This window comes from Gavialis gangeticus, unplaced genomic scaffold (genome assembly GCF_001723915.1).
Source record: "Gavialis gangeticus isolate Ggan-Ray unplaced genomic scaffold, GavGan_comp1, whole genome shotgun sequence".
Classification (NCBI taxonomy): Eukaryota; Metazoa; Chordata; order Crocodylia; family Gavialidae; genus Gavialis; species Gavialis gangeticus.
In genome coordinates, this window is record NW_017729025.1 from 125137011 (window position 1) to 125146449 (window position 9439).

Genomic DNA, 9439 nt, shown 5'->3' on the forward strand with positions numbered 1-9439 from the left:
TATCATCCTTGCTGTTGAAAATCAGAGTTATTAAACCACTATGACTAGCTGCAACTGAATGACATCATATTCATTTTATGAACACATTTGCCTACATTTCTACACAAATACTGCTCACTTGGCTGTCATCTCCAGAATTAGGTTCACTAGAAGAGTAAGTAACTCACCAACTTGAGAGAATGACCAATGAAGGAAAAAAAGGATATATTTACACTGCAATCAGAGGCATGAGTGCAGCATCCACAGGCATACTCAAGCTAGCTTTAACCTTTATAACTAGGATATACCAAATGCAGTGAAGCTGTAATGGCATGGGCTTTAACATACACTGGCTGTAGCTCTGAAGAACATCATCACATTTACTCACATACCAGATGCCCCATTTTCCCCCACAAATCAGCCCTCCAAAACTGGGCTGAATGCCTTGTTTTTGCCAGAGTAGAAATCTGAAGACATTGTGTTCCAAAATGTCTGTCAGCTTCCCCATCAGCTGAAGTGTGGAGACCAATATTAACCTTTTCAAAGCCACTCTCAACTTACTGGCTGAGTGAGAAACTGACAGTGATTTTACAACATTTGCTGAAACTACTGATTTTTAAATGGAAATACAGGTGATCGATAGATTCCACTTATAACAAGCTAAAAAGCAATATCCTGGTGCACAGTTGAACTATTTCTTGGGAAGCATCACTGTGTCAATTCCGAAGCTCCCCAATACCAGCACTGGAAGTTCTGACATACCTTTGATGAATCTGAGACCTATGCAAGTAGTACTTTGTTTTATTTGGTATTAGTAGAATTTACTGCAAAGTGCAAGATATACATTAATTACAATAAAACAAACATTATATGCATTACTGTTTATGAATATCCAGTCATCTGATTCTAATCTAAGTTATATTCAAATACCTTATAACTTAAACTAGAATTAAATCTATGTACCATATGCTGCATATCTATAAAACTCCCAAGTGTTAACACTCATTCAGGCAAGCATGTGCTTCACAAATAAGCAAGAGTGCATGGACACGTTTTTGGTTTTGTGTTTTTCAAACCTTGGCACAAACACTACTTTCCTACCCTTTCTGTGATGATGAATAAGAAACAATTAATCACAATTTACTTAGGCAAGTGAAATTTTCTAGGGGCCACTTATATATTCCACATATTATTATATCAGAAATAATTGGTCTAGGTTTAAAGGGTGCTGAGCTCCTTAAATTCAAATGGAGTTATGGATACTAAATAGATAAATAAAAGACTGATTTTTTTTTCAGTGCATCTTAATCATTATTGAATTTCACATGGATACAGTTCCTTGTATGAGAATGCATTACAGGCTCAGGACCAAGCATCAGAGTAAATAATGTGCTTCCTTAGAGGGTTTCTTTAAAAAAAAAAAAGATCACAAATGGTTATTTTTAATCACATATTAGCACCATATGAAAGTTAAAAGATAAATTTTAGATTTTATTAAAATCTGAACTGGAATACAACCTCATTTCTTTTTATAATAAATATACTAATATATATTCTCTAAACTTTATTTCCAATTTCTAGATTCTTATCACTACAGTATCTCAGTGCTTCTCTGTTTATACTGCATTATGAATTTAAGTATTCCACATGCTCCAGCAATAATATACAGCATTTCTATAACTTTCAAACAATAGATCCATAAAAATATACTGTATATTTAATGTATGTACAAATATTAGAATGGCTATTTTAGTAATCACTGTTTTATGGTTCTACATTTATTAAACCATCAATTACTCTTTATAATCCTCAATATACAGCATGCTTAAACTACAGTAATCCATACTGTTTTAATCTATTCCAACAATGTATTCCCTTCAATTTTAAAAGAGCTGTTTAAATTCAGCCTAGATCCAAATTATCACTGCTATTGTTAAGTATTCCCACAGAGAAACATTCAGTTGGCATCCAAACGTTTTCCAAAGGAAATCATATAATGTTAATATCATATAATTGGTATGTCTTACTGAAGCACAAATTCAAACAATATGGTATGGAATAGTTTGGCAACTTGTTTTTGAAGTTTTTCCTACATTAAAATAAACACAAATCTTTCAGTGTTTAAACTTCCAGGATTAAACATTCTTTCTAGTTGTTGGCTGCTGGCCTGAAGATACTAGACTTTCAAACCCATCCCATTCTGGCTAGTACAAAGATCAGGAAAATGAAGCCATCTTCTTTGCAATCATAATCCCTGACCCATGCTGTTAGATACTTAGGAACATCTCAAGAAGCAAACTACCTTGTTTCAGCTCACAGCATGAACCCAGCAGGGAGGTGCATCACATGACTACTAGTTCTACCTAGTCAGGTGACTCAGTAGCTAATCTGATTTGCTGACTATAAAACTTTAATCAGTACAGTCTAATACCATCACATTCCAGAACTGATGAGGGAAGAAGCTTTTGAATGTAATGGCAGAAGCTAGTAAGAAGATTATGAAGTGGAATGCCACTGATGACAATGCAGTTTTCTAATTTCCTATCCCACCAATAAACCAAGCAGAGAAGGAATATTACTAGAAGCTCTATTAAAACAGATCAAATACAGTAAAATAATGGACCTCCTATAAATGCCCAAATGCTAAAATAGTGTTCATCCCATCCTATTCACATTGTATAATCATCCCTCGCCTTCACATTCCCAGAAAACCCTTGAAAAATGTGTAAGTGTTACAGTGAAGGTTGGAAATTCTGAGTTGTACTTACTATGTCCCCTAATAAAATTAAAGAAAAATAGTTTTATTATTCAATATTTCCATTGTTATAGTGTCTAGCATCTCATTAGGCCAGATGCATACAGATTCATGCTCTAAAAACTTCATCAGAATAACCACCTAGTTACAAAAGAAAACTAATCAAATACTCAGAACCCCCAACATATATCAAAATTAATACCTTAGATCTGGCTCAGAAATAATTTTATAATCAGCTCAAATCACAGAACAGGTCTAACGTGATTTTCATGAAAAACACTGCTCAATGATGAACTCTCACTTTGCATTAACTGCAACTTTCCAATGGCTTACACATGTAGAGTAAATTTCAAACAAATATTAAGATGAAAAAAGGCACAGATAGTTACGGTGAGGGCTGCATCCAAAAAAAAGAGACACCAAACCCAAAAAACTGAAAAAGAGAACAGATTATCTACAGCTGAAGAACTGCTGCAGTCTAGACACCCAGAAGACATTGAGAATGCAGCTAGATCCACAGGTTACTATCCTTAAAAATATATGAAGTACATACTCAGCATTTATACACATGCTCTGGGACTGGGGGTATGGAGGGGACTCTTTAATTAGAGTGGCTCCAATAGACAATCTAATTAAAGCGCACAGAGCATCACGTGCATCAGGGTCCTCACGCTGATAAATGGTGGTGGGGGTGCTTCAGTTAAAGCATCTCTGCCACCATTTTTCAGCACAGGGACACTAATGCACATGACACTGGAGTCTGCTACAATGCAGTAATTATCATACTTCAGCAGACTTGATTAATCGAGTCTGCTCCAATGCTTTGCAATTACAGCCTCTCTGCACATGTATAGGTGCCCAGTGAGTCTGCTACACATATTATTTCTGCTATATCTTCTGACTGTCTCTCTATCCCATAACCACTCTTGTAATTTTATCTAATTTTTACACTGCAAGCTCTTATCTAGCCCAGAATCTCCATTAGGCAGACTAGTAATCTTATCCTCAGGCTACGCATAAGCCACACAAACAGGAGATACATTCTGTCAAACAACTTGAAGTGGGACCTCCTACAATTAAAAAGCAATGAAAACTCTATATTTGAAATGAATTGGTTGTCCTAGCGTTATGGTCAGCTGTGTACAGGCATACCTTGGAGATATTGCGGGTTCGGTTCCAGACCACCGCAATAAAGTGAATATCGCAATAAAGCGAGTCACATGAATTTTTTGGTTTCCCAGTGCATATAAAAGTTATGTTTACACTATACTATAGTCTATTAAGTGTGCAATAGCATTATGTCTAAAAAAACAATGTACCTACCTTAATTAAAAAAATACTTTATTGCTAAAAAATGCTAACCATCATCTGAGCCTTCAGCGAGTCGTAATCTTTTTGCTGGTGGAGGGTCTTGCCTCGATGTTGATGGCTGCTGACTGATCAGGGTGGTGGTTGCTGAAGGGTGGGGTGGCTGTGGCAATTTCTTAAAATAAGACAACAATGAAGGTTGCCACAAACCTTCAATTTGTAAAAAACGCAATATCTGCAAAGCGCAATAAAGCGAGGTATGCCTGTATAACCAGCATATATTGGTATCTCTCTCCCCGCAGTAAAGACTCAGCCACTCTAATGCCTGGAAGGAAGATGGGGCAGAGCCAGACACTTAAGAAATCCCAGATCTGAAGTATCTAAAGCTCTCTGAACCTGGAGGGAAGGCAATGTGAATCTTGAAGCCTTTCATAATCTGTTTCCTTCCTGATTCTCAGAAATTAATTTTAGGATAGTGACAATTTATTTTTAGGAGTAATAATCATGTCTTCATTTTCTAAAATTATGCCAAAAGTTTGCCCACTTTCAAAGCTCCACATTCCAAAAAGTGAATTGCCAGAAAAATCATTAAGGCCTGTCAGACCTATCTACAGACAAGACTGCAAAACTACAGTAGATATGGTACAGATATTCGTGTATTAAAATACTGTAAGGTAACAAAACCTATTAAATACTTTAAATAATGTTCCTCTCCATCTCCTTGCCCTATAGCCTTGATCTTGAAAGTTCTGACCACTCTGGCCTTGATCCAACAAGTGTTCAAACCTATGCCAATTTTAGGCAAAAGAAGTAGATAGAGCCACTCATATGCTTAATTTTAAGCATATATAGGATCAACATTTCAACAAACCTCAAGAAGAAACAGATTATAGGATCAAAGCTTAGTAATCAGCAATTAGGCCACGTTAAAAGCCTTGGCAACTGTTACAAACAGAATTAGAAGAAACTGTCAGACACAAAATGGCAAATCACCCCACAGAGGACTTTAAGGGCCTCTATACACATGCAGGTAAAGGTGCAATGGAAGCTAACGTGCAATCCACACAATCATTCCTCCTGCCATGCATGTGTCATGATTGAAATATCATGCATTAGATCCCACTGTGCCTTGCTGCCAATGGAGGATTGCGATTCCAGGCTCCTCTTGTACTGGCTCCCACGGCTACGAGCCCTGCAGCCGATATGGTATGCAGAGCTCACGGTGGGGGCCATGGGGAGAATGTCGCTGCCACTGCAAAACTCATGAGGTGTGTGGCACACAACGGGGAGAACACTGCCACTGCTGTGAGCCTCATAAGTTATGGTGCTTGCAGTGTCAGCAGCATTCTCCCCACTGGTACCCATTGTAAGCCCCCTCAGCCACCAATTCTGTCCCTTCTGTGAGCTCAGCAGCCAATGAGGCTTGCAGCAATGGCAAGATTCCCAGGGCTGTCCCTGCTGTAAGCCCTGCAGGCAGGGCAGTGTTCTCCTCCAGGAATGCTGCCACTACTGCGAGCCATGTCAGCTGCTGGGCTGGCAGTGGGTGGTACACCCCTGTGGCTCAGTCCCTCAGTGGATGAGGCTCCCAGCCACACGGGAGCACCTGGCCATACATTCCAGTAATGGCATGAATAGAACAAGCTACAAAGTTATTACACATTTTTGTGGAACCACTTTGTAGCTTTTTTTTTTTGTTTAATCACACCATTAATTGGTTGAATGTGTAGTTGAGTCACAACTTAAGGTCTGATTAACTGGTTAATCAGACCTTAAGTGTAGTGCATGCAGGGGGTCTTAAAAACAGTGCAGTCCAAAGGCTTCCTCAAAGAGCATTTAGAAATTGCGGTTTTGGAATACATTGAGCTCACAGCTAACTTTAAGCATGTGAATTGTTTCACCAAAAAAAAAAAAAAAGCAAGCGAAATATCCCTTGTTTAATGGCTCTTATCAGACTCTACTGAAACAGAAAGGGAACATCCATGAGTTCACACCAAGTACTGCTAAAATTCACACAATAATTTTCTGAATTTTAGCACTACAGAATTAATTTCTTAATAGGTCCCATCTACATTAACCAACAAAATCATCTGTCTACCCTTCTAGCAAACTGTTTCAAAGATGGTTGCTACCACAAAGGTGTTAAACTTGGTATCCTTTGCTAATTTAGACAAAAACTTCAAGCTGACCTCGTGTCTGGGTGCGAGATTAAACTGTGAATTGTGTTTCAAGCAAAGTTTACTTAACTGAAAATAGAATTTGCTTCCAGAAAGTAACTTTACTTGCATATTATCAATTATAGGTACTTAAGACTATAACATTATTATAAAGTCTAGCTACATGTATTGTCTTGTGAACCACTGAAAATTGATATGTTCCCAACATGCAGAGTTACTCTAACAATTTATATGTCCAGTTCTTGAACAACTAACTTCTGCTGTCCATGTTGTTAACCAAAGTAACTAAACAGTTTCTCTTATTGCCATGTACATTCTGAATTGTATCTTCTTTTTAGTGTATAAAACCCCAAAACTATACTAAAAAAAAGCATATACGTTAAATAGAACGAAGCTTTTTGAAACAACTGCTTGGTTCCCAGGAAACTGCACAGTCTAATATAGTTGGATAACAGTTACAGAAAATAAGGCAAAACCAAGAGTAAACTTCTAACAATTTTATTTCCTTCAATCATAACAACATAAAAAGAAATACATATTTCATTCTATAATGTCAAGCAAGGATTTACAAAATTGATGCAAAATGCATTTGATTTAGAAGCACTTTAGAGGTGCTATATTAAACTAAGATTATGGTTATTTGCCATTACCTTTATAGCGGCATCAAAGATCCTGCACTTTTACTTCCAGCAAGTGTAAGAACCATTCTTTGTTTCCTACTCAGCTTTCTTTTTTATGTAAAGTATCTGGATACTTGGGTGTCTGAAACTACCAAACAACTGTTTTTGACCATTTACCTTAATATGTGCGTCAACTCACTCTCTAGCAAAAGTGTGAACTCTGTTTATCCTCTTCTGACCCCACGATATAGCCAACTGCCCTTCTATTCTTCTCCCTTCATGGCTGGAATAGGAAAGACAGCTGCCCCACTCATTTTTCCCTCAGAGTTGTCTATTCCTAACATTCACTTACACATTTACAAAAATACCTGTGAAATAACCATCTTAATATAGCATTTCTAAAGCGCTTCTAAAACAAATGCATTGTGGGTTGATTTTGTAAATCCTTGCTTAACATCATAGAATGATATATGTATTTATTTTAAGTTGTTATGACTGAAGGCAATAATATATTCTATTCCTTACCTATCACACATCCTAATTTATTATCAACTAAAAGCACACCTCCCAAGTCAGTGCACATTATCCTGTAGTTGCTTTTTGCTCCTCCTCATAGTTTCCCACCCAGTTAGCTACAGAGTAGTTTCCATCACCTCCACACACTCATCATGAGATGACTTATATGGACACACATAACACTTAGCCCAGTTTAACTGCAATTTAAACATGAAACAGAGATGTACAAACCCACTAAACCAGTTTAAAGCTGTCCGGAAAGGTTCAATATAAATGGAAAATTAGGTATTCTTTTGAACCATTTCACTGTTACAAGTGGACACCAAGCATTCCGTGGGTATCTCACACTTCATTACTCATTTCCCACTCCACACATTCAAAAAGTGTGACTTTGAGCCCCAAAAACTATTAAATAAAGACAAAAAAAAAACAGAAAGACAGGACTCATTATAGGTCAAAGGATAAGTCTTGCTGACTGGTACGTCTTGTGGTTTGTGAACTCTCTCTGGAAATTCACAATACACGAGAGACCACTATAGACGCACACAAAAATACTTATGACACTGGCTCTCTTGCACAGCTGCATGAACTCGTCTCAGAGGGAAAAAAAAAGTCACAGCCCATCATATGAGAATCTGAAAAAATAGGTTGTTGCCCATGAAAGATGATGCCTCTGAACCAGTTGGTTTCTAAAGTTGCTGCCCTGCCCTACCTTCTGCCAGTCCATCATATTGTGAAACCTTCCTGCACAAGCACACATAAGCAAACACTAAAAATGCTCAGTAAACTTTAAAACAATGTCATTTAGCATGCAGCAAAACCCATGAGGAGAGATGCAAAAGGCAGGCACTGACTGAACAGACGTTTCACCTCCTAGGAATTGTATTATAATAAATCAGGGCACAAGCTAGGGTCAACAACTCATGAAAAGCAAGACAAACGCATCTTCTCATCTACTCAAATCAGATTTTTTTTAAATTGCTATAGCCTGGGCTGTGGGTTCAACAGCCCAACCACAGAAATGCCTGGGGATGGTATTTCTCAGGCAAAGAAACAATGTCTCACTTCAGCCCATATTTGCTGTGGTCACGGGTGTCTTTTGGGGCCCAGATTCCATTTCACAACTGAGAATCTTAACGGAAGAGTGATGATAGAGCCATCAAGGGATGGTGTCTACCTAGCAGCAGGCCGCAGGCCATGCCTCTCCTACTAGCAGAGAACGTGATGCGAGGGGCTAAACCTAGGCTGCAAGCACAATGGAGGCAGCGTTGCTAGATGTACAATAATTATCATATTTGTAAGATAATTTCCACTCTTGTATGATATAGAACCAATAATAGTAAAAGTGTTCAACGTGTGTGATAATTTTGGAGGCAGCTAATTGATGCAGCATAAGCAAAACCTAAGTCGCTCTCAGGGAGTCTTAACTGACTTTTGGAGGGTTTTTTTGGAAAATTTTTCATATTCCAGGTCATATTAGCCAATCAGTCCCAAATCCTTTCCATTGAGCAAAACTCAATCATTCAAACACCATATGTGGTACTATAACCAGCAAGTATCCTCCACCCCAGGCTTTTAAGCAAAGGTTTCAGATACTCCCAAACCCATTGGCAGGCACCTATGTGCAAGGCCCAGAGGCTTGGGGTTTGGATACCCCCGAGTCTCACTTGCCCTTAGCCAACAATCACAGGAACAAGTTAGGGAGGAGTCCCCCATTTCCACAAAGTCAGCGTGTAGCTGAGATCTTCCCACTGGAAAGCTAATTACGAGGCTCTCATAGGGAGTCCTGTCTGCAAGCAGACAAGGGTGCAACCCTCCACTACATGGTGCCATTTTAATCGCATTACCTCAGTCAGGGTATTTCCCCTGCCCTGGGAAAACCACCTTCAAGATCATGGCATTTCCGCTGCCAGGTAAGTATCGTGTAGCCAAGATCCTCCCACTGGAAGCCGGCCGCAGGGAAGCTAATTACAAGACAAATAGCACGTCCTGTCCGCAGCGCATCGGACAGGGTGCACCCTCCACCACACAATGCTATTCAAACCCATCTCAGTCTGGGTGGCAGACCTCCATCTCAGCCCGCAAGA

General features: G+C 38.7%; 1 protein-coding gene across 3 annotated transcripts in view; it reads right to left on the reverse strand.

Moving 5' to 3' along the window:
• IMMP1L (inner mitochondrial membrane peptidase subunit 1) overlaps positions 1-9439 on the reverse strand; it is a 93439-nt gene that overhangs the window by 68104 nt on the left and 15896 nt on the right. The window lies entirely within an intron of this gene.